The 27,125-nt window shown below is 41.6% G+C and overlaps 1 protein-coding gene across 2 annotated transcripts in view; it reads left to right on the forward strand.

Moving 5' to 3' along the window:
- Nucleotides 1-27,125, forward strand: part of TRABD2B (TraB domain containing 2B) — a 345,777-nt gene that overhangs the window by 187,345 nt on the left and 131,307 nt on the right. The gene's annotated exons all lie outside the window — the stretch shown is intronic.

A 27,125-nucleotide genomic window follows, 5' to 3' on the forward strand; every position in this document is an offset into this window, starting at 1 on the left:
AATTTTAATTATTTTAATGTAATTTTGTCTTGTATGTTTTAAATTGGTGACTGCCTTTGCAACCCTTATAAGGGCAGAAAGGTGGGATACAAATTTTGTATATCCATCAATTAATAAAAATTGAATATAAACTGGGGTACTAAACAACAAGAGATTTGTCTTAATCCACTTCATGTTTTGCTCCTAGCAGAAGTGATTTTAGGATATTTCTACAGTTGGTCTATACCAGCCAGATTCATTCCGATTCGTATTCGGACCAGATTCGGATCAATGGGCTTGGATTGGCCGAATTCCAAACCTTGCCGATTCGGACTGCCCCGAATCTGTGGGAACATCCGAGAATTTCGGATGTGTTTTTATTTTTTGGTGTTTTTCACATTTCGGCCTGCAGGGGGCGCATGTTTAGATGTATCGGTACCAAAATTTTAGGGTATCATCAGGAGACTGTCCTAATGATATCCCCCAAGCTTGGTGTAGTCTGGTTTAGAGGGACCAAAGTTATGGATTTTCAAAAGAGGTGCCCCTATCCCCCATTGTTTCCAATGGGAGCTAAGGAGACGTGCCTACCCCTTTGAGGGTCCATAGCTTTGGCTCCCATGAACCAAACTGCACCAAACTTGGGGGGTATCATCAGGACAGTCTCCTTATGATTCCCTGAAATCTTGGTGTCACTAGTTTAACAATGGCACCTCTGACAGACACTCCCCAAATTTGCCCAAGATTCTTTGTTCTGCATTGAGTTTGCTGCATTACTGTCAATGGGGAATTTCTGGGGGTGTCTGTGCAGTGCACATTTCTGATGACACAGTCACAAAACTTTCAGGGTATCTTCAGGAGAGTCTCTTGATGACACCATCCAGGTTGGGGGGGCTTTGCTTCAGGGGGTTCAATACTATGGGCCCCCAAAAGGGTAGGGCCCATCTCCCACTGCCCACTGCAGATAGACGTATCAGCACCAAAATTTCAGGGTATCATCAGGATACTGTCCTAATGATACTCTCAGGTTTGATGCAGTTTGGGTTGGAGGGCCAAAGTTATGGATGGGGGCACCACCTTTGAGGGTCCATAACTTTGGCCTCCCTGATCCAAACTGCACCAAACGTGAAAAAACACCAAAAAATAATAACGTGGTTCAGCTACTGATCCGAATCCTATGAATCCCATGGATTCAGATTGGATGAGATTCGGACGGCTCAGATTCGGACCCTACTCATCCAAATCTATCTGAATCAGTACGGGTTCAGTTCAAAACACGGATTCGGACTGTCCGAATCTCCAACCCTAGATATTTCTGCATCATCATTTGCTTCAAAAAAAGGATGTATTTGTTAGGGTTATAGTGGGGAGAGGAGAGATAAGGCCCAATTTTTGTGAGAGAGTTGAACTATATGGATGGGATTTGGAGAAAGTGGACAAGTTTAGAACAGAACAGAATTCAAGTTCCAATTTTTGTTTGTTTGTTTTTCTTTGAAACACCTCAAGAATTATCAGAAATTATGCCTGTGTAGAGAGAGAGAGAGATAATTCATTTTACCTCCACTTCATAGAGTTAAATCGCCCTGTTCCTTTTTCCCAGGTGGTTTCCCTTTCCTTGGCAACTTTGTCTGTCTGTGTTTACTAGCATACTTCGAAATTCCATACATTTGTGTTGCCAATAGCCTGAGCCTTCGGGGAGGGCGGTATACAAATATAATAAATAAATAAATAAATAAATAAAAATAAATCAAATTCAACCTTTGCATTCATAGTCTGTTCCTGTTCCAGGAAGAATAACAGCAGCACCAGTTGGTTTTTCTTTCTTTCTTTTTGCAAAGATTTGGGCCCTGTACTCCCTTTCATAAGGAGATACATTTACTTCCTATTTCCTTCATAAGAAGCAGTGAGAAAGTATCTAGCCTTGATCACTGCAGGTGTGTGGGAAAACTTTTTTTATCTAGCATGAGACTAAGGAAAACATGCACACTTTGTAAATTTTACTCTGTGTCTTGGATTGACAAAGATAATAAAATCCTTCTTTCTTCAACCAAAAAGTTTTGATCTTTTCAAAGTATTGTATCCCTTGTATATTATCAGATTTTGAATAACAGTCCATTGTTTATTATGAGGCCAAAACCTGGAAACTCCCAAACTTTTGGGCTGTCTCAATGGAACAGTTTCAAAGTTGCAGGTATACCATTTAAGGAGGGAGATGAAGAGAGTTGTTCTGAAGCTGGACAAATAGATCATCACTTACAGAGATATCAAGCTTCCACAGGGATGGGGGTCGATTACAATGATCTGTACCTGTAGCTTGATAGATCTGAGTGGTTTTCAGGCAGCATTAGGGGATTTTGCTGTTGATATGATCAGCACTCCTGTTGATGCCCTACTTGACCTCTGGAATGAAGAAATGACCCAGGCAATTAACACAATTGTATCTAGGGAACATCTGTATAGTCCGTGCTTGGGCAGTCTTCTGGTTTACTGAGGGGCTGCAGATGATGAACACAAAGAAAGTTAACTAGAGCAACAGCCCTGGTAAGTAAAGTCGCTATGAAACGATGTACTGGTCTTGGAAAGTGTTAAAGATATTGCTATTGCTATTATGCTCTGTCCCTCCAAAAGATCCAAGTAAACTTTTGAATTCATTTGCTACCATTCCTGGACCATCTTTATTCTAGAATGTTCCCACTGGGTCCTCGTGCCCAACAACATCCTCCCCATCCCCCCGCCTCACCAAGCTGTGTCTGGTGGATTGGGCACAGCTCCCTATTCTACAGAGTCCTTTCCCCAGGTCAACCTGAAACAGAACGGAAACTATTTCAGACACATGGACACTTGGCACATATTCAGCGAAACCATCTTTATGGCAACAACACAAGTCTCTACATCTGGCAATGAAAATAGATAACTTTTAAAAGTATATATCCAATAGTATGTTTTTTAATCATTTAAGCACCTAATTTCTTGAAACCTGGGGGCGGGGGGGGGGGGTAGGGGGAAGAAAGAAAATCAAGCAGCAAGCAGGCTGAAAATCAAACAGCCACATCTGGTAGCTGCCAGGGCTGAGCCAGTTGCTCCCCTGGCACTGTTGCCATGTGCTCCAAGGCTACAGGTCCCATTTCCCCTCCAAGTCCCACAGTCCTCTCACTTCCTGGGTTCTGGTTAGTGTCACTTATCCATTGCAGCAGTGGCTGGCCAGGATGGTGCCAAGTCTAGGAGTGGCAAGGCCAGGTGAGTCTCCTAACTGGGTCTTGCAAAAGAAGCACAGCAACTGCCAGCATGGCCAAGGTGAGCCAGTGGGGTGGTCGCTGGTTCAGGCTGCCTTTGCGCTGTCTGATGTTTGGGGTGGGTGTGCAGCACAGGCATATACACATACCCTGTCTCCTCCGCAGGCCATCAGTCTAGCAAGGTGGGTAAGAGGTGCCCCAACTGGTGGCTTTTCTGGTGCTTAGAGACATCTCACCAGTCCTGTGCAATATTTAAAACATGCTGCCCAGGGCCAGCTCCTTTGTCCTGTCCCTCCTGCCTTTATCTGTCCGCCAAGTCTCCTGCTGGCCCTGGCAACAGCCTCCTCACTTCCCACTCCCACTGCACCAATCACCAAGCTGGGCCTATCCCCCTACAACTCACCTCTCGCTTGCCTGCCTGCTCATAGTCCTTCAGAACTGTGGTGCCTCCCCTGGCTGCCCATCCCCCTGGGGCAAGTGTGCTGTCCCACCTTCCCTGACCTGGGGGTTGTCCACCCCAGCCGATGTTTTAAACAGTCTTGCACAGGGCGCCTCAGGTTCGGGCGTGCCCTGACACCCTTCCCGTACCCTTCCCCTCACTCTGTTACTTCACTGAGTGGGGGTTGGTCCACCTGCTAGGCTTCCCACCACTCCCCTTTCCCTGTTGTACCGTCACAGGGATGGGGTTCCCCAGCTTGTTTTACAGCACAGGTTCCCCAGCTTGTTTTACAGCTCAGCTGGTCTGCAGGACCCTTCCTCTCCCTGCCCGCTTTGCCTAAGCACTCTCATTTCCCTGCCTCCTTACAGCTCTCCCTTCCACCCTCTTCTCCCAGCCAACGCCCCAGTCCTTCCTTTCCCACCCCTTATATCCTTTCCCCCTCTCATTTGCCTGCCACATCCCAGCTGTCATCCCCCCTGATTTCCTCTATCATCCTCAGCTGCGGCTGGGTGAGCCCGGCCAGGCTCAGAGCCCCACCCCTTCACTCCTCCGGCATGGCATGTCCTTGCCAGCAGATTGGCTGGTTGACTGGTCAGAGGATCAATGGGCCGGTGACTGGTCAGAGGATCAACGGGCGGCGGATCGACGAGGCCGCTTGCCCCAGCCAGCTGGCGCAGGGCCACCTCCTCTCTGGAAGCGGGCATTGTTGCGGCCTCCCGTGGTTCCGCTACAAGTCTGGGCGCTGCGCTGGGGCTCACACCCGGACAAGAACTCTTTTCTACTGCGGAAACTCACTACTCTCTGCCACACCATAACTGACCGCACTTACCGGTATATGTTTTGTTGTGAAAGGGTATAGAACAACAGTGGAGAAAGACTCAGAACGAATCCAAGAATGCATTCTAAAACCTACTTCATGATGATGATGATGACAAAGAAACAATATTTATTTGCAACCATTGCATCCACACAGTGTAGGGCAGCAGAACTCTACCAGGTGATCAGGGGACTGTTGGGTTCTGGCTCACAGAAAAAGATGGATTATTCTTCAGCCCACTATGATCATTTTGCTAAGCATCTTGTGGATAAAATCTCTTTCATATGCTCCAATTTGGAATGTAAATTAGTAGTGACATCAATGGCAGAACCCAGGGTGCTGATTTGTGCAGTTGTGTGAGATACCTTCCATTTTTTTCAAGTCTGAGAATGCAGATCGACTTCTTGGAAGTTTGAGAGCTACCGTCTGTTTGTATAACCTTTCCCTCCTGGCTGCTCAAATCCACTATGAGGAGGGCTGCCAGATTGGGTCCAGAAGAAAGAGAATGCCTTCCTGAGAGAATCATGATATCCTAGACAGGACTGGGATTGGGATTGAAAGGCACTGTTCCACTGTGGTTTTAGTTCTACCTTAAAGATAGGTTTCAAAGTATGGTTCTTGGGGACTTCTGTTCTGTCCCTTGAACTGTGGTTCATAGGGTGCTGCAAGGTTGCTGCTTGTCCCCCTTGCTTTTCAAAGTCCATATTAAGCTGCTGAGAAAGTTTGTAAATTTGAGCTGAGCTGCTATCAATATACAGATGACACTTCGCTCAATATACAGATGTCATTTCACTCTGGGATCTGGCTGAACAGATGTCTTGAGGCAATTTTGGAATGGATGAGGGATACCAAGTTGAAACTTAATCCCAACAAAGCGAAGAAGCTACTGGTGGTCTGGGGGAGGGGTATATGGCCCTGGAAATATGTTATCTCCTATTCACCTAAAGGAGAAGGTTCAGTTGCTTGGGGTTGCTCCTGGACCCATGCCTCCTGCTAGATAAAACAGATGGCAGCAAGTGGCCAAGGTGCCTTTCAAGTCAGCTTCCTGGGGGTGGAAGAACTTGCCTCTATAGTACATCCCCTGGTAACATTTAGTTAAATTACTTCAATGCACTCTACATGAAACTGTCTGGCAGCTACAGCTGGTACAAAATATTGACTGGAGTATATTGTAAGGGACCATATCACTCCACTCATGTTCTGTCTACAGCGACTTCCAATTTTTCCCCAGGCCTGATTCAAGGGTCTCTCTCTCTCTCTCTCTCTCTCTCTCTCTCTGCATGTATGTATGTATGTATGCATGCATGCATGCATGCATGCATACATACATATATGTTAGAGTCCTATATAGCCACCAGAATACCTTAAGGGTTGTTTTCCCTTATAGGGAGCTATCCAATACCCCTTTCATCTGACACTGCACAAGCAGCAATCTGAGAAAGGACCTGCTCAATTATGATTATTTGTTTTGGTGCCCAAAAGAGATTTGTCTGTTTCATCTACTGTTGACCTCTGCCTCAAGGTGAAGATTTTTTTTGTTCTTTCTGGCATACCCACAGAAATTGGCATTGGCTTCCTCCCTACTTTTGATGTTATTGGGGTTTTTTTGTATTTTTATTGAAATTGGCAGAGGGCGTGTAATTTTAAAGGTTTTAATGCTGCAATTTTAATGTTTGATTTTCACCAGCTCAGGGACCTTTTTTGGATAGAAAGGCAGTATACAAATGTTTTAAATAACTGTCTATTGTTATATTACTTGATTTGTACACCACCTTGGCAATGCAGGGTATAATTTACATTAAATTCTCATTGGGGGTGGTGCTGAAGAACTTCCAGGAAACTAAGTTGTGTCCATAACCTACTTTTTTGTGATAGTGGCTTTTAAATTTGAGATTCACATATTGCTGGAGTGCAACTGGATTATTTGCCCAGAGAAGAGTGTATTTCCATACTTTTTGAGTAATAAAAATACAAAACAAAGTTGGGTAACAACTTGTGTTGCCAGAAGTTCTCTTAAATAAAGTACTGGGCTCTGAAACCACTCTGAAAAAAAAGTTTATGTTGTACAATGTGACAATATGCACATTTAAGAGGAAAGAACCTCATCATTGGCACAGGTTTTCTTACTCCCAGGCAGGCTGCCAAGAAGTTCTTCTTGGAGACAGATGTTTCAACAACAAGCTTAACTAACTAATTGGTTTGTCTTATGGGGCTTTGAGATGAAATCTATTCTACTTAGATGAGTCAGCTGGGAATTGATGAAAGCGTAAGGCAGATCAAGTGCATTATACACTTTAAAGGCAGTGAAAGCAGATATTGAGAGAAATGATATGATTAAACCATTATTACAATCCATGTTTACTATTTAGTTTAATTCTGCTTGTACAAAGTTCCTGTTCACCATTTTCTTCTCTGAGGCTATTTTCACAGATAACAAGTGGCAATATTCTTTGTGACTCCAAGGGGCACATCCAGGAGCAAACAGACGATTTAATTGACAGGGAAATCTCCTGCTCCAAGAGATAGGAGAAAGCAGAGCCAAGCCCCACCAGTTCGCCTTGCATCCCATAGAGAACTTGGCTTGGCCATTTCAGTGGCAATGCTGATTGATATCAGCAGCAATTGCCAATCTACTGGCAGAGTGTGGAGTTCCCCTAGTATTACAACCCATTTCTAGACCGCAGGAAAAAAATGGCAGCTTTGGAGGTCAGGCTTTTTCACATCACATCCCTGCTGAGCTCTGCCTCCTCTTCAAACTCTTTCCTCCCCAGACACCACCCTTAAATCTCGAGGAATTTCAAAGCCAAGTTGGCAACTCTAATGCCAGCTAACCAATATCTCATCCCACACTGCTGCCAGTTCATTGGAGGAAGGAGTAATAAACCCATTATTGGAGTCTAGATGGAGTTGTCACTGCAGTGCTTGTTTGCTTAGTTGACTTGCGCCTGGGCAGTTTTAACTTTCTAGTCTGTCCCTGGGTTGCCATAACTCACAACTGCAGTCCCCAAGCTGGAAGCCCTGCCTTGTTACCCAAATATGAGGTGGCTGTTTTTTCATAATGGTAAAAGAAGTATAATCTGTATATACTCAGACATGTTATTTTGTTGCCATTAAGTCAAGGCTGATTTGCTTACATTTTCCAGTTCCTTTCCTGCATGTTTCTTTTTAAAAAAATACAAAAAAAATCAGAAATATGTCTACTGTAGAAAGCCTTCACACACATATATCTTTTGATAAACACAACATCAGAAGCTATTCTATTAATAGCTTCAGTGCTATTCTATTAATCAGTGCTATTCTATTAATATTACACTGTTGGCCATAAAAATACTTACATACACACAGAGACAGACTGAGGAGGAGGCGGATAAAAAGGGTATCTGCCATTTGCAGCATCAACAAATTTATTTGATTAGATCTACTAAAACAAACCCTAAAGCAATACCACGAACAGTCAGTATTTTTGTAAGGGCCATCCAAGTTAATCTTTTGCAGCCAGAATAATGAAGAGTTTTACAAAGTAAGGTGCAAGCCCACTTAATCAAGTAGCTAGTTGTTTCTTGCCATATTACCTCCTGATGTTGAGATTCTCAATGAGGGCATTAAATGAAGTCATTCAGATAAACTGTGTGCATTTTGCTCAGAAAAAAATTTCTGTATTTCAGCCTTTATTTCATCTTTATTTCAGCCTGTATTTCAGCCTTTATATATAATCAGTAATTTCAGTGACACTTCACCTTATTTTGATATTTGAAATAGGTAAATTACTTTTGAACATATCTGTATATTATCAAATTTGGTTTCTTAAACATTGCCATGTAATTAGCTCTTAGGAATGCTTCCTTTTCTCCTATAGGTAATAAAAAAATAGCACACAAGAATAAAAAGTAAAGAAGCCGGATGACACTAAACAGTTTGGTTTAATTAAAAGCTGTGTTTGTAGTGTTGAGAGGGGGGTGTATCGGAAGCTGGATACTCGGTTGCAAAGTCTAGTCACACATAAAAGAAATTTAAATTAGTAGCATAAATAACTCCACAAGGATTTACTGAATATGGAGTGTTTAAAACTACTATGTAAACAACAGTTTACTGTTTTCTCTGTGTTTAGTTTTTTAGATTTCTATACTGCCCTTCCCCTTTGTGGGTCATTTTGAATTTATCTTGTTTTAAATTCCTAAATTGTGTATACAAAATATTTTTTGAAATTTCTTGTTTTGTCTCAGATAGGAAACACCCACAATAAAACAATGCATTCCTGAGATTTCAGCATTCCAAAACTGATCTCTCCCAAATTTCTGAAATATTGGGTATTTCCCCCATCATTTCCTCTTGGAAAAGAAACTTGGCTTTCTGGAGCAGCTATTTTTTTAAACTAATGCACAAACATTTCCAGTAACCAATTCCTTCCACTGTACTAATGACCCCCAAAGTTTCAAGGGAACTGGACAAAGTTTGATTTTACAGAACTCTGAAGATGCCTCCAACCACCCTTGTCTCCATTGTTTCAAATGGGAAAAAAATTGCATAATTCCTCCCAGTCAATTGAACCCTTCACCTCATTACTGTTGAAACTGGAGAAGATGTAGTCATTTCTTTCTAGTGAAAACTCTTCACCAATACTGCTGCAGGGAATGCAAATGTGACTACAAATGTAAATGGACTGATAACCCCACCCGCAATACAATGCACTCAATCACACCTTTGCATAGCAAGTTCCACCCAAACACTTACTGGGACATGGACAATATATACCCCATTAAACATTCCCTTCTTGTGATACTCCTAATGAAATACAAAATGGTATTATTAAAATATTGTTTCATCTCACCTGTTTAGAAACAAAAGGCTCTTATTCACACTTATGAGTTGACTCAAATCTCTGCTTAAACATAAACTTATTGGCACAAGTCACTCAGCCTCAGTTCCCTATTGATAATATAAATGTAATAAGTACCCTACAAATATGTTGTGGGGACAATGCATATGAATTTATATATTGGTCATATTGAGGAAATAATTTATCCATGTTTAAAATACAATTATTGATCAGTGAGGAACAAAGCATTTGGTTACATCCCAGACTATTACCTGCAAAAAAAACCCTGTAATTATTCTGTAGCACTGAATCATAACCATCAAATTTATATTTAATTTTCTGCAACAAAAGAGGATTATTTACAGAAACTCATCTGTAAAGAAAATCAGTAAATTCTTATAACATATGAACTCTGAAGGTTAATTGATATGAGATTCCTTGAACCCTGAAAGATAATGTGTGAACAAGGAGTCTATTTGTCATAAGCAGATTGAGTCTTGTATATTTTTGAGGTAATAGGAACTCAATCTCTTTCTGACCTAGACTGCTCGGACCAGTTTGTGTTGGCAAAATACTTTGACCTGGCTGTGACCCTCAGATGGTTACCTCTAGAGGTATGCCAGTGCATTCAGGCGTTTGGATTATTTCTTAGGCATCACTTTGAAGAACATGGAATGAAAACATGAGACACCAAGGATATTTAGAGATCCTAAACTGTTTTATGACTGGGTTGCACATTACTCAGAAGGATTTACTACTTAAACACGCATAGGATAAGACTGCAAGACATCGTTCTTTACAATTCACTCCAAAAACTACTGCAACTATCTCTCTCACCGCCCCCTCTTCCGTATGAATTGCATTACAAACTGGCTTGGGCAAACACAGTAGAGCATGAATCAATGAAGAAAACATGTTTGGTGTAGGACTGTTTTTGTTGTTGCCTACAAATTAGTAATTGTTTTGTGGTCAGAGAACCTTGTTGTCTAACCTCAAAAGTATTTCTATGACCCCTTTAGAAATTTCATACCAATTTGGCTAATAGAAACAAGAAACAGTGAGTTTGGAGTCTATTATCAGGGGAATGTTCAAGTCCCTTTTAGGATTTCTTCACAGACTTTTCCTGTCAAGGCTGTGGAATGCGCAGAAATGAGGAACGTCTGTGCCTTTCGCCTTTCAACACAAGTTCCCCCCCACACACTGATGGAAAAGTTAGTCATTCTGTTGCTCTGAACTTACTCTTGTTTGGGTTATTCATTGAGTAACAGAAATAAGAGACCTAATTTGACAGTCCTGAAGTCTCTTAGTTCAGGGTTGTTTCTAATTCCATTGGTAGCATTATCCTTAACTTGCAATGATCCATACCCTTGGATGACAAGAGTCCTTTCCAGAAATAAAATATCTTGAGGCTGAAATATAAAAATGTTTTCTGCTGGAGTTCTGCACAGCTAACATTGGGGGCGGGGGATTCCCCTCAAAGAATTTTATTTCAAAAACACTAAATAGTGTTTCTTTTCCTTCAGGTTGCTTTCAAAACATTCTCTGCTTGCAGCGCAGAAAGCAGGGGACATTTTATTTTTCCTGCCTGACTTACCAGCTTTCACAGCTCATGCTTGCCATTTTCTGCTGCTGCAGAGCCTTCGTGTCTGCATTATTTGCTGAAGGTTTCTCAGATAGGTTTCCTTTGCTACCAGCTCCTCTGTTTGCTATTTCCATTTAAAAAGTACATGAATAAAGATAATTTTGCTTGGCGATTCCACACGTGTCTTTTTTTCCTTTTTTGTTTGTTTTGAGGGAGGTGCATCATGATATGAGAATTGGAGCCACTTGAAGGGTTGCTCTTCCTCCAATTATTAGACCTGTCCGCCATCAAGGATAGACCTGCTCTCTGAGGGTGGTTTACCCTAGTCAAAAGTAATGGGTAGACTGACCTCTGCAGAGGCCAGGTCTACCCATTTCTTCTTAGTGGGAGGTAGACTAGCCCTGAGTGACTGTAGTTCTCACATTGTATCATCATAACTCAAAACAAAAAAAAAGAAAAGAAAAAAAAGAAAAGTTAATGGGATCACCGGACAAAACAAACTTTATTCATATACTTTTTACAGCGAAATCATGTATGGATTAGCAGCTAGCAGAGGATGCTTCTGTGGGAAGCCTTCAGCAAACGAAGGCAGGAATGGAGAATCCCATGCAGCACAACATGGTGGGTGCAACAAAATGAAACTGATGAGCTTCAGTCAGATAGTGGAGGGGGTGGGGGGGCTGCTGAAAAATAACCAGTTTTGCTGGCAATGTTTTATTTCTTCCATGCTGTGGGGAAGAAAAAAGGCAAAATGGTTCTTTTTAAAATGTCAGCAAGATGTTTTAATTCCTTTGTGTGAAATGGACCAAGATGTCTTATTTTTTAACATCTTTGTGGATGGATACAAGAGTTTTGGAAGCCATTCTGTGAACACTTGATGGGCTTTTAAATTGTTTTTAAGCCATATATTCTATAGCAGATCTCTTTATATAAAAATTATACTAAAAGAATGTTAGAAGGAGTCACGGAACATCTTCAAAGACAGGTAAGCATAGGTTTCCTGGGGTGCCAGTGAGGGAGAGTTTGTCAGGGCATCTTCAGAAAGCTTGGTATTGCAGAAAAATTAGATGAGGGAAAATTTAACAAAGCAGATATGGTGGGGAGAGAGGAACCCATGTTAAAAGCTTGAATACCATGGTGCCAGCATCATGGCTCACTGTGGTCTGACGAATGCTTTCATATACAGACTAGGCTGTTGGGCATTTATTTATTTATTTTATTAAACTTAATAATGTTTGCCAGGAGTGAGTTCCAACATATAGCTTGAATTACAGGGAAGGAAGTGGCATGGATTAAAATGACTGAATGTGGGGATTTATGAGGTTAGACATGTATGTCTGTGCCTTACCCACCTTCAGAATAGCTAGGGAGAAAGCTGGGAAGAGAGTGGGGGAGGGGAGAGAGAGAAGGAAAAGGAACAAACAAAAAGTGGGAAGAAGGTGTTTGAAAGGGAAAAAATCTGAATGAATAGCAGGAAGATGACAAGCATATATGGATTTATTTCCCAATATCTGTAAGCTATTTTTAGAAAGTCATGTTTATATTTATGTTATCATTGTTGTTGTTGTACATTTCTTTTCTTTGTTTTGTTTACAAGGAAATAAAGTATGTAGCTATTCAGATGTTCCACATGTATTGACATGTATCTTCTATGCAAAACTTGGGTTCTGATTAAGTACTCTCTTTTGCAGTCCATGCACATCTTGGTACTGTACGTATGTATCTAAAAAAAAACTTCTCAAGAACTAGGGATAGGGGCAATTATGAGATTCTATTACTCAAAAGGTGGTTGTCTTGTAGATCCAGCTATAAAACTGTTTGAAAGTAAAGTCATCTCACATATGTTATATGGAATAGAAGTTTGGGGCTGGAATGACCTTATACTCAAGACACTGGAATCCATTCAGAACCTTTTTTAAAGACGGATTTTGATGCTGCCAAAGGGAACACCGGCTGCACTAATGAGGGCAGAGTTAGATTTACCATCAATTGAATCACGTGCCCATCTTACCGCTAATCTTCGAAGGGCCTGGAAAAAAAAGCTTGGCTCCAGATAATAAAGGAATCCTTTGGTCATCAGTCTTTTACTCTCCTGATGACAAAAAAAATAAAACAGCTCTACCTTTTCGAAAAAATTAGATCTCCGGTACTTACTATTCCAGAATGATCCTATTAAGAGTTTCAACATCCAAATGCTGGAACTCTCGAGAGACTGGAGTGTGCAGAGAAGATGCCAAGGAATAAACGAAAAAAGACAATTAAAATAGTTCAGACAAAACTGCTCCATGGGTATAAACTATTTAAAAGAGATCATATTAGGCAGCTACATATCTGACCACTACACTAATAAGAAAATCTAAGAATAGCTTATACTTCTATTAGATTTCATGGTACAATGCCTTCAGCAGTGCTTAGTGGCAGACTACCTACACACGAGTACCATTTTCTCAAAGCGCTTTTTTTGTATCTGTGGGAAGAAACAAGAGCCACCGAGGATCTCTTCCACTACATACTCTCCTGTCCTTTATATTCTGAAATAAGGAAAAGGTTTTGGAGCCAATACGTACCTAGGACAGCTTTTGTCCGATGATGACAAACTAATTTTTCTTATTATGGGATATTGATTCCCTATGTTTCTTATAAGATGGCTCTCTTTGCTTACATAGCGGCCTAAGGAAACTCACAGAGCAAAAGTAATTTAAAAGCAGCTGTTTGAACTAGTAATGTTTGTAAAAGTACTGGAGATTAACTTAGACTAGCTGAAGAAACTGCAAAAACATCTGACGTATTTGATGGGGCATTTTAATTTAGAGATTGTGAACACTAATAATTTATATTTTAATGTAAAACTAAATTTTTTTTTAATTTAAATTATTGTTTTAACTAAGTTACTGTTTTAACTGCATGTATTTTTGTATTGTTATAGCCAATGGCTCAAACAATAAATACTTGACTGACTGACAACTAAAGATAGAACTGTGGATTCATTCCCTCTCTCCCATTTAACCTTCTGCTCTGTGAAAGAGCAGTACACATTAACCCAGATATAATCCCATGGTTTCACACTGTTGGCACAGACGTTTTATTCTGAGCTTCCCAACCAACAGCTCTATAGGATACATACTGGTTGAAGTGAGTTCTTTGGTCAGATTCAAACCATTTTATTAAACTGGTTAATTAGCAATTTGAAAGGGAAAAATCAAGGTCTTAAGGTCTCCTCGGGTCAGTGCCAAACCACAGCCTATTAACTACTTTTGCCTTTCAGCAGCAATAATGATGAGGTTTTGGGAACATATGGAAGCAACTAGGCAAAAGGCTTTTATGAGGAACTTTAATAGGGGGCATGGTTTTGCAGACAGAAATTCTAGCAGATGATTTCATGGTTTTTCTTCCTTAACTGTCCCTTTAAAGAAACTAAATTCTTTTTTCATTGTGTGATGTCAGAAAGGGGTTCTCTCTGACATGGGAGAGTCTTTTAAGTGGCTGTCCCTGGACTTATTTTGGGAGTTTGTTTCCCTGACACTGACCTCATTTAGGTGGCTTTTGCAGCTTATCAACCCCAATCATAGCATTATAGTCAGTTGGGGATCATGAAGGAAAACCAACATCGTTCAGGAAGCTAATGGAATTATTGGATTTATACAAACACACAAACTGCTTTCATTCAGTTTCATATTTAGAGAGCTTTTGTATTTGACCCAAGAATGGATTTAGAATATTTTTCCTCATTAGAGAAAGCCTAAATCCCACCTGTTGTATATGTCTTCCTGATATAACTTCAACATGTTGCCTGTATAGTCAGAACTTCTCAGGTTCAGTTCTTCAAAGCAGGTCTTTCTATTTTTTTTCCTTTTTACGCATCCTCCCATCCAGTAGCTATTTTATCTTGCTGATGAGTAACCTTTTAACAAGGTTGCAAAGAAAAGGAGAGGAAAAACTTTGTCCCTAACTATATCAATATTTCTGTAGGGGTTAAGATAACAACAATACAGTATTATCAAAAATATATTTAATTCGTGTACACATTATCTATATCTATAAATGCAAAATACCACTGACTGATTCACTGACTGACTCATCAAAAGAACTCAAAAACCACCCAACCTACAAAGTTGAAATTTGGCACACCTGTTCAATATGTGGTTTAGGTGCTCACTAAGAAAGGATTTTTCAAAATATTCAGTTTTACTCAAGTTATTACACATTTACTGTTGAACTCTGGCCATCTGCGTTACTGTTGAACTCTGGCCATCTGCGTTACTGTTGAACTCTGGCCATCTGCGCGAACATTCTAAAGGTGACAGTTAAAAGCCTGCTTGCCAAGCTAAAGGATGCAGTACAGGGGGTAAAAATTATTCATTTCACAGGAGATTTTAATGAAGGGCACTTTGGTGCTATACTTCCATGTGTTGAATCAACAAGTTCTGATAATGCCCACCAAACAACACGCACAATTGAGCCAATGGTGGCCCAACTGGATTCTACCACCGACTTCCTCACCGCATATGAACCTGTTCCTTCTGTTGGAACAGCTAAAGGAAGGAGAGGGATTAAATGCAGAAAGCAATTTACAGATTTGGTTAGAAAAAGACAACTACAGGAAGCTGCTGCAAAATATGCAAAAAACAACCCAAATGTTCATAAAGAGGCTGTGAAAAAGTATGCTGAATGTCACCCCGAAGTTCACAGACAGACTGTGATGAGGTATGCTGAATGTCACCCTGAAGTTAATAGAGAAGCTGTGATGAAGTATGCTGAATGTCACCCCGAAATTCATAGAGAGGCTGTGAAAAAATATTCCTCTAACAACCCTCATGTTAACCAGACCGCTACATTGTCCAAATACAAAAGAAATAAAAAAAAAGATTACAAATCAAATTATCACCTTGGACCCCTAAAAAATATTTGTTCGGGTTTGAATGCTGGATCTCACATTGGATTACTGCCATGGAGACAAAGTGATTGCTCTTGGACTTCGATTGCCCTGTGCTTGGTGTCATGCTTTGAAGTGGCGGGATGAGCCCCCAGGAATGTGCTGCAGTGGCAGTAAAGTTCAGCTCCCTGCCATTCAACCCTACCCTGAACCTCTTCACAGCCTTCTCACTCATCAGCATCCAATGGCAGAACACTTTCTTTCTGCTTCCCGGAAATACAATGGATGCTTCCAAATGACGTATTTTGGAGCCTGAGAGATAAAAGAGAGCAATTTCATGACAACATTCAAAGTGCAGGGACAGGTCTACCACAGGATAGGAAGCCTCATGGTGGGACCCCATAATCTCTGTAGCAAAGCACGGGTATCCTGCTAGTCTATATATATATAAAGCAAACTGTGAGTTTGTTCCTGGTGGTCTAGCACAGGAACTGCTGGGCCAATTCCTCTGAAAATTCCCAGCCACTCTAGTCAGCCAGGCGAGAGTGTTTGTAGATGTTCACATACCTGAAATTCCACACCTGGCCCAGGTAAAACGCCTTTTTCCTGGCACTCCATGGTGAAGGACATGCAGCTGCCTGTGTGTAACTGTCACCCTTAGAATGTCCATGCCTTTAGAATGTTTGCTCAGATGGCCAGATATGAGCAGTGGAAACAGTACATAGGTAATAACTCGAGTGGAAATGAAACACATACACACATACACCGCCACTGTAGCACAGACATCAGGTGGGGCTCCCCCCCTTCACGCACAGCTACCTTTCACTCTCTGTGCCTCACCCACTACTGTCACAATACTCTCATACACATTCAGCTCATCCTCACACTCCTCACTCTGCCTTCTCTCACATCCAACCACCACTTAACTACTTCCTAACCCATATTCCACACCCATATTGAACAAGCTTGAATGTAAAAGACAGCTGGAGGGAGGGAGAGTGAAGGTACGGAGGGGGAGGCATGCAAGGGAAGAGAGGGAGGGAGAGGGAAGGGACAGAGGGGGAGGCATGCAGGGGAAGAGAAGTGAGGGAGGGGAGAGTGAGGGGTGGCATGCAAGGGAGGGAGGGGGCCCAGCACCTGGATATGACCCACCACCCTAGTGGAGGGAGAGGGGAGGGGAGAGAGTGAGGGGTGGCATGCAAGGGAGAGGAGGGAGGGGCCAGCCAGCCTAGATTCCCTGAATACTGAGGTTACAGTTCAGAAAACCAGGTTGCCTTCGAGGCAAGCATTACTCAGGAGTAAGCTCGGTAAAGCAACCATGAAATACTTTGAATGGCTGAGTCGTGCCCCTCAGAGGGTTTACTTAGTAGCGACACCCATTGCCACCAACCAAACTTACTTCCAGGTAAAGGATCATGACCAGCCAGTCTAGACATGTGGGAGGGGTGCCTTTCCATTCCCCCCCCCAAGGAATGCGGTCACACACATCAGTGACATCGCACAGTATCAGGCTGTGCGTTTCCATGAGCACGTACTGCTGGCCTCTGCAATTGATTTGCTGCTACTATTCTTTTCCCATTTCCCCACAATAACCTACAGCAACGCATGGCTGGGTACCACTAGTACAGAATAAAAATGGCTAGTTAAAAGCATAGGTTCCAGAAACCAGATACCAATATATATTTTACACAATGTATATTTTACATAAATCTCACAAATAACAACACAAATGTCATTATCCTTGACGAATATATCAAATGTCCAACACAACTATGCACATTTAGGTTTTATTTGCTGAGGGATTCAGATGGGCCAAGCAGCAGCTAAATGCTGCATGACAGTCACTGACAGCACTAGCTGGGCAACAACCTCTGCAGTCATACTAAGGAGATATGCTTGGCTCCAAGGCTCTTTACCTCTGACTAGGGTTAGAGTAGAGGACTAGGGTTAGAGTAGGGCTAGAGTAGAGGACATTCCCACCGAAGACAAGACCCTGTTTGGTGAGGACACTGTCCTCAACAGGATCAGGAAAATTTGTCTCACTAGCAAGTTTTTGGGTATTACTTCCCAGACCATGTCAGCCTTTAAACAGAGGTATTTTCCATGTCATTCCGTAAGATAAACTGAACCACTATGAAAATTCCCAATATAGATCCTCATCCATGCCTGCTCAACTGGGTAAACATTCCCACCAAAAACACAAGGTAAAGAGAAAACACGTGACATGAATACAGGTCTTAGAATTTCCATTTTTTGACTGCTTGTCAATGTCTTCTGATGTTTGGACTATTATTACCAGGATTACTGGGTCCTGTTGATAACAAATTCTAGTTATCAGTTGTGTTTCAAAACTATCTATCCTTATCTTCCTGTACCACCTTCCTCAGGCTGTTTGTCACTGCTTCTTGCAGCTGAGATAATTACACTGCTTCAAAAAGGTGCAAGAAGTCATCTTGCTCCCCATTTTTCAGAGGGGAGGTTCTATTCCAGGTATTTCCTTATCCATAAGAAAGATGGGGAAAAGAGGCTGATATTGGACCTCAAACATCGAAACAAGTTCTTTCATGTTCCTAAGTTTAGAATGCTTTCCTTGTTAGATATCCTTCCCCTTCTGTCAGGGAACTTTTTGGCTTGAAGTCCTTGATTTCAAGGACACCTATTTTCATGTGGTGTGATATATTGTGACATTTTGACACAATGGAAAACGTTTTGTTTTATACTACAGACAGTTGTGGGGGACTGATAACATTCTAAGTTTTGTAATTACTGATGAGGTGTAGAGGGCTCATTTCAAACAAGATATTTTTCAAAAAGTACATAGACAATTTAACTAATGATCACTGCTTCCATTCTGGGTTGGGAACAAAAAAGCTAAGGGATGATCTAAATGTACTGTGAATTTTTAATATGTTTTGGAGAAACAACAAATAATTTATTGCTACTGAATAATCCTTTGCTTAGATACTAACAGCCCAATCCAAAGGGAGCCCTGAATAAACTCCTGGATGCAGCATGAGCCCACACTGTGAGATTTGCCCTCTCCAGGGCACTTACCCTGGCAGAGGAACAAAAGTGTCAGCAGACAGATGCTGCGGACTCTGGGATGCCCGAACATGGTACAGTGTTGCCACACCACAGCATGGAAGGTTCCTGGGAATGGAGCCAACTGTAATTGGCTTCCACCTGGACTTTTGAGCCAGTAATGCTGCAGCCACAGCTTTGGACTCATGCCGTCCAATTCCATTAAGCCCTAGGAAGGAGCTTCCAGGCAATCAGGTTGTTTTGTTTTGTTTTTTTGCTGTACCGCCATGTTGCCTGAAAGCTCTCTGGAGGTGGTTCAGTGGCATGGTGGCAGAGCCATTACCAGTGTGGGGCCAGAGCCGCCTCTCTGGTCCTACACAGCTGGGTTAGTTTTAAGAAAAACTAAGTTAGAAATAAAAGCAAAAAGGCATCTGACATTAGAAAACAAACAGACAGTTTACTTAGCAGAATATAGCAAGTTACAGAATGTGAACACTCCCCAGTGCCCTCGAGTGATAGAACCAGAATTCAGAACGTTACAGAATATAAAGGCTCTCCTTCAGAGGGAGGCACTGCATTTAGAAGGTTACAGAATACAGATATAAAGTCCAAGAAAGGTGACCTTCACAACCCCACGAGGGAAAGAGCACAAACTTTAGAGACCAGGAGGTGACCTTCTCCCGAAGGAGAGGCACGCCCTATGAGGTACCTCTCAAGCTGAGAGGCCCGCCCCCACTCAGGTGGCTCTCAGAGTGAGAGTCACACACAGTATCGAGAAGACCTGAGTTTTTTTGTAAGATGCAAAGGCGTCCACACAGTCCACCTACTTCACGTATTATGGTCCATACCCCTTAAGAATCTAATTGCGTCAGATCTGTCTTCTGGTTTGTACATGAAGACAAACCCCATATTCTCGTCCACCGCTTTCCTGCATGTAATTCAAACTGCAGGCTGTAGACAGCGGCTACATCCTTGCCCATATGCATATACAAAGGACTACAGCCATAAAGTTGGCTTGCTGTCTACAAGAAAAACCTGTTATTCTTGGTTGGCTCTCAGAGAGAGCTATGGCCTACAGCTATGCATCTAGGCCATGCAGCATTCTATAGGGTCATAAAACTTCTCCCAGTTTGATTTTGTTAAAACATAATTCTAATACAATGATTCTAACACAATAGAATTATAGTGAAATACTAATACATGTGAATATGAATCACTCTCTATTCTTTCTATGTTCATTTAACTATATAGAAAAACTCTTATTTATCATTTGACTAATCACCTTGATTTAGCTAGTTCTAACACAATGTCATAAAATGCACCTTTCTGCTGTCACGTAGACAAGATCCCAAAAGATGTTATCTGTAGCCTGCCTGCATAGTGGTAACATTCCTTTGACCTTTGCTAAAATGCAAGCTTTTGCTGGTCACTATACAGAGACACTCCATTTTGATTCTTAAATCCTTGTTTCATTTGAATTAATCCTTGATTAAATACACAAATTTATACACATTCTGATCCATCTCCACACCAGGTATGGCGACCTCTGAATTGGGCAGTTGGTTTTGTATATTAAGCTTTTATAAACTCTTTGTTACACTTAACATTTTTTCTCATTTAGTAAATGCTGAGTATGGCAGGTCTAGATTGTTTCTCGGCCAGATAAAGCATATTTCAGGACTGTAATTTGGCTCACTAAATAACTGCAAAAAAACTGAGCAATCAGAAGTGATAATAATTTATTGTAAGTTAAAATATTGGGAGGAGGAAGGGGAAAGTTCATTTATGAAGAACTAAGATCCTTTAAATGTACTAGAAAATGTAAATGAAGGAATACTCTAGCTCTTTAAAGGTAATTAAGGAAAAGAATGTATTGGCGTGGGTAGGAGAATGGCTTTGCTTAAAAGGCTGTTGTGATTTCTGCTCTTCAACTAAAGGAAGTATGTTCAGAACTTTTTGATCTGTAGACTTTGTGATACAATAAAAGGGTGATTTATGAGAAGGTTCACATGATTCGTTAGAACAGGTGCCATTCTTAGTAGCTGAATGTTACTTTCCTCAAACTAAGCATGAATCAAATCCAACAAAGAATGTACTTTTATTGAAAAGTCTCAGAACAAAGCCCATGTTCATGTATGCACTTTTTAATACTGTGGTAGTAATACTGTCTGAGGTGCTATGTTTCTTGAATGCATTTTGATAAAGCTCAAACCCCAAATCTCATTATAATTACAAGGCCAAACTAGGAAAGGCTGCAATCCAAAATCCATTTAACCATGAAGCAGTCATGTTGGATTTATTGGAACAGTTCTAAAGTTAGTGGGTTGTGGATTGCAGCCAAAATAAGTTTTCCTTCTGAACTTTTATTTAAAGGGCTGTTCAAAAGTGGTGCAGTTTTTTCCACAGGTGCCTGAACCATTATTTCATACAAACCTTTAATGATACTTGTGTATTTTTCTGATTTTTTTAAAAAAATGTTTATTACAAAATAACAAAAAACAGTAGGGAGCTATCGGCAGAACTTTTCATCAGGCTGGATGTTTTAAAACAGAGGGGAAGAATGGGGGAAAATGTCTAGCTTGTGAACATAAGGCCTTGTGCAAAGTGTTGCTCAGGTATTCAGATTTAAAATGGTGCTTGTGTCAATTTGCACCCTTAGCCTTCCAGAGGGAAGCACAAAGAAATGAAACCATTTGGTTGTAAACACACAAGCCAGTAGTTGACCTAATTTTCTTCCATCAACAAACAGAACTGTAAAAGTGCAAGAAAAGTATAAAGTAATTTTTTTCAAATGGCTGTCGGGCTGATGGCATGACACCACTTATAAGAAAAATTTACCATAGAGTTTCTGGTGATATTAGTGTGACATGACATCATTTCCAGATTTTTCCAGAAATTACATCTTACTATCACTGCCAGCTGCACCCATGTCCCCTACCAGGATTCTGCTGGATGCCAGGACAACATTTTGAACTGCCAACCCTATGTTTATGTGATCTCATTACTTAGTTCACCATCTAAAAACAATAGTGAGTGCCGAAAATTACTTACAGTTGAATCCTTCTTTTCCTTCAATGCACTCATAGTGTTAAGTTTAGCAAACAAATTATCTTGCCTGATTCTCCTACTCATTACAGCTTGTGCTGCATGACTTTTTATCCATGTAGGTTCCAAGGTTTCCAATCCCTCCTGGCTCTTGTTGCAGTGTAGTGGTTAAGAGCAGATGGACTCTAATCTGGAGAACTGGGTTTAATTCCCCATACCTCCACTTGAGTGATGGCTTCTTATCTGGTGAACCAGATTTTTCCTCACTCCTACTTGCTAGCTGGGTGGCTTTGGGCTAGTCACAGTTCTTCAGAGGTCTCTCAGCCCCACCTACCTCACAAGGTATCTGTTGTGGGGAGAGGAAGGGAAAGGAGCTTGTAAATCCTCTTGAGTCAAGGGAGAAGGGTGGCATATAAATCCAAACTCTTACTCTGTGGTAGAATCCAATGAGAATATATATGTATGGTTAGAAGGGAACAGTGTCTCAAAAATAAGGAGAACATATGCACTGACATCCATAAATTGGCAACCTTCATGTGAGGCCTGAAGAACTCCTGGAACTGCAACATCTCCAAACCACAGAAATCAGTTCTCCTGAGGGTACAGTCTGTGCCATCATACCCCTGCTGAGTTTCCTTTCCAAGATTTCATCTTCATTCTCCAGGAATTAACTAACCCAGAGTTGGCAATCTTACCAATGTAGGGTTATTTTCAAACTTCCAAAATATGTACTTTTTAATCCAACCCCCAAACCCCCCTTTTAACTAGACTTTTGCAGAGGCGTATCTAGGCAAACTGGAGCCCGGTGACAAAACCTGAGTTTGCCACCCTCCCCCACCACGACCAAACAATGATTTTTTGCACCAGCTCACAAAACACCTTCTACCCCCAGCAAAACATACATGGCTCTCTCCTAATTTTGTCCTCACACCAACCCTATGAAGTAGGTTGTTAGCCTGAGAAACAGCTCCAAGTCAGTGCAAATGGGTATTAAGCATGTAAATCTCTCACAAATCACCCCCAGCAAAATGTTTACCAAACAAATGTCAGCATCATCTCTCACAAAACACCTTCAGTGGAATCCACCCCCAAACAGCATCACTTTCAATGGAGTTTAAACTAGGGAGTCCAGATTCTTCTTTTAAATCCACCTTAAAGGGAGAATCTGGGTTCCCCAGTTAAAACAATATTGAAAATGATGCTGTTTTGGGGTGGATTCTCCCCCACCCTGAAACAGCATCACTTTCAATGTTTAAACGGTGGACCTCACATTCTCCCTTTAAGTCCATACTGAAGGGGGTGGGTTTAAAAGGAGAATCTGGGGACATTTTGAGTGTGCCTACTACCAGGGGTGCCATTACTAAGCTATCAGTACCAAGATTTCAGGGTATCTTTAGGAGACTCTCCTGATGATACCACCCAGGTTTGGTAAAGTTTGGTTCAGGGGGTTCAAAGTTATGGACCCATAGCCCCATCTCCTATTAGCTCCCATTGGAAACAATAGATGGGGGCACCACTTTTGGGAATCCATAACCCCCTGAACCCCCAGAACCTCCTGAACCAAACCTCACCTAACTTGGGTGGTATTATCAGGAGAGTCTCCTGAAAAATTCCTGAAATTGTGGTGCTGCTAGCCTAAAAACTGCCCTCCCTGCAAGCCAAAAACTGAAAAAACACTAAAGAATACAAAAAACACACAAACAAACCTGAAAATTTTGCGCCCTTCATGGGGGCGGGGCACTTGGGGACATAGGGTACCCTATGTACCATAGGCAAATACACCACTGGACTTTTGCTTAGGCTGAAATTTATCTACTTGTACACTTTTCAAGAAATCTAATAGCCACCTTCAAATGAGACCAGTTTAAAATTGAAGACAAATATGGTTTCACAGCAGAAGTGTGGTGAATGTTGGCCAGAAATTGAAATGTGGCAGCTATGTAGCAAAAATTCTCCTAGGTATATTTAAGAGCAGATTGTGGAAATACAGTTTGAATTTTCCACTACGAGAAGTTCAGTGTGTTAAAAAGATTGATAGTTCAGCAGCTAAATGGATCAATTCATCTCTCAAGTTCTCACTCTCAAAAGTCCAAAACATTCCGCATGTACTCCAGTCTAGGCTTCAGCATCTTCTATGACCCGTAAAATGTGAGATTAGCATCTCACTAATTTAAACAGGCTGCAAAAGGCATGGGTTTAAAGGATTTCTTACCTTTTGAGGCTTATAGGCTGGGGAGGAAACAGCTCATCCATGGATTTCCTGTGGATTCTGAATATAGGACTAATAAAAAATGCTTAGAAAAATGTTAATTGGAAAAAAGGGGATCTAAAATACTTTCAGTTAAAAAAATGTCATATTTCTGACACTGTTACAAAAACTTTTAGAGTATGTACTGGAGGATGCTTTTATCCCTTTCAGTCAGATCCTATTCAAATACTCTCTGGATGCAAGGTTGCTGTCATGAATACCCACAATTATGTCAATTTCTTGGGAACATCCAGAAATTTCCCATCCTCACCAGATTTTTATTTCATACTAGCAGGGCCCAGCCACGCGTTGCTGTGGCTTATTGTGGTGAAATGGAAAAGGAACAGTAGCAGCAAATCAATTGCAGAGGCCAGCAGTACATGCTCATGCAAACACGCAGCCTGATACTGTGCGATGTCCTTGATGTGTGTGCCCGCATTCCTTGGGGAGGGGGGGAATGGAAAGGCACCACTCCCACACATCTAGACTGGCTGGTCATGATCCTTTACCTGGGAGTAAGTTTGGTTGGTGGCAATGGGTGTCGCTTCTGAGGAAACCCTCTGAGGGGCGCGACGCAGCCATTCAAAGTATGTCACAGTTGCTGTACCGTGCTTACTCCTGAGTAATGCATGCCTGGTTTTATTAACTGTAACTGCAGTATTCAGGGAATCTAGGGTGCCTGGCCCCTCCCTCCCATCCATTGCATGTCGCCCCTCACTCTCTCCCCTCTCTCACTTCTCTTCCCTTGCATGGCTCCCCCTCTGTCCCTTTCCTCTCCCTCCCTCTCTTCCTTTGCATGCCACCCCTACCTCTCCCTCCCTTCCCTCTCCCTTGTGTGTATGTGTGTGTATGTGTTTCACTTCCACTCGAGTTACTGCCTATGTGCTGTTTTCACTGCTCATATCTGGCCATCTGAGTGAACATTCTAAGCAGCACAAACATTCTAAGGGTGACAGTTACACACAGGCAGCAGCATGTCCTTCACCAGGGAGCGCCAGGAAAAAGGTGTTTTACCTGGGCCAGGTGTGAAATTTCAGGAATGTGAACATCTAAAAACACTCTCACCTGGCTGACTATAGTGGTTGGGAATTTTCAGAGGAATTGGCCCAGCAGTTACTGAGGTATACTGTCATCAACAAAAACACTGTTGCAAACAGTTGTGAAAGTAGATTGAAAGTATATTATTCTGCATGTGTGGAACGGGCCTAATTGAATTGCATGTCACATTTCTTTAATTGTTTTATATGTGGCCTAAAATAATATATTTTATAAATATTAAGGTTGCTGATCGACTATCTATGGAATTACCTTGAGCCACAGTCCATTACAAGAGATTTATCTGTAGCAGAGCAGAAACCACTTGACTATGTGCCCTTCCTGTTACACATATGATTTAGAAGCTCATGGTTCTTCTAGACACCAGCCATTTCTGCATGGCCACGGTGGGGGTTGGGTCAGCATACATGACACCGATAGCCAAGCCACTAGGACCCGTTCGCACACGAGAACCAAGTCCATAGGGAAACTACCAAGGAAGATGGCGGTACTTGGGCATTGATTGACTTACCTTCCCTGTGACCGTCCGGTGCATCGCTGAGGCCAGGGGACACCCCCCCTTCCCTGCATGACCGCTCCGGAGTCACAGGGCAGGGGGCTTGTCCCCAGGCCTCGGCGACGTGCCGGACAGTCGCAGGGAAGGTAAGTTGATTGGAAAAGTCATTTTGATCATGAAAACTGGTTATAGAAATGGACAAAATAAGTTCTGTCTTGCATACTTTGCATAATGATAGAAGTTCAAATATATTTGAAAGGAATCATTTTTATTATAACATATGACGGGTGGCTGGTGGGGTATTAGATGAGTGAAAAGATGATGCTGGGGAAGGATGCCTGCAGAGTTGCTCCACAAATACTGTAATTTTTTTCCTTGATTCTGCTTGCCTGCTATCTGTGGTCTTAAAATAACTTTAGTCTGTCGTTAACAAGTGTAGTGTGAAAGAGCTGTTTGAATTTGTGCTGAGGAGAACTGCTTTGTTAAAACAGACTAGTGGCGTATTAATTTAATAAATCTAGGGGCAATATTCCAAGGATCACTAAATATATGCTCTGGAAGACAAGCCAGTCATCCTGTTTGCTAAAGAAAAGGTTGTTGTGGCTCTAATCCCACCTAATATGAGTAAAAATACAGAAAAAACAACAAAAATCAGAGAAATGTCACTTTTGGCAACAATCATGACCTTTTGTTTTCAGGTAATATTATAGAAAGGGAGTCCCAAAAAAGGGACATAAGTTTTTTTCATCCTGTGTAGGATGAAAAACAACAAAATGTTGACTTTACTGGTGGAGGGAAGATTTGATCAAGGAATTGGGATATTTTCTGTTCTGGATGGGGTTGCATTCTCCCCACTGGAGCAGGTCCATCACTTGAGAGGGCTCCTGGACCAGCATCTTCAATTGGATAAACAGATTGCAGTGGTGGCTGGGTCTCCTTTGGTGAGACAACTACAGACCTTCTGAGGCGGGGGGGACAACTTACTCCTAGGTTCATGTTCTTGTAACATCTAGATTAGACTGCAATGTGCTGCTTGTGGGACTACCCTTGAAAACTGTCCACGAGAAAGAAGTTGATATAGAATACCATGGCCAGAATGTTGACGAGATTAGGTTGTAGGACCTTGTCTTTCCCATCTTGATCCATCTATATTGACTTCAAGGTTACTTCTGGACCCAATTCAACTCAATGGCATTGTTATTTAAAGCCTATAAAGTTTGTGGCCAGTTTTCCAAGAGGACAGCCTACTCTCATATGAGCCTAATTATCCAAACCCTGCTTTGGGTGCCTCTGCCATCTGAGGCTAGATGGATGGCAACCCTTTTCAGACAATGATGCCACATTTTTGAAACTGCCTCTCTAGGAATATTTGCTTCTTCCTGTGTCCCCCTTTATCATTATCTTCCACCAACAAATGAATACATCTTTTGTTTGGTTTGTTATTTCCCCATTAATTGTTATTGGTTATCCTCCTCCTTGGTTGTGTTACGTTTGTTTGTTTTTTATGTTTTGTTGGAAATATA

The sequence above is a fragment of the Sphaerodactylus townsendi genome, linkage group LG05 (assembly GCF_021028975.2).
Source record: "Sphaerodactylus townsendi isolate TG3544 linkage group LG05, MPM_Stown_v2.3, whole genome shotgun sequence".
In the NCBI taxonomy this organism is placed as follows: Eukaryota; Metazoa; Chordata; class Lepidosauria; order Squamata; family Sphaerodactylidae; genus Sphaerodactylus; species Sphaerodactylus townsendi.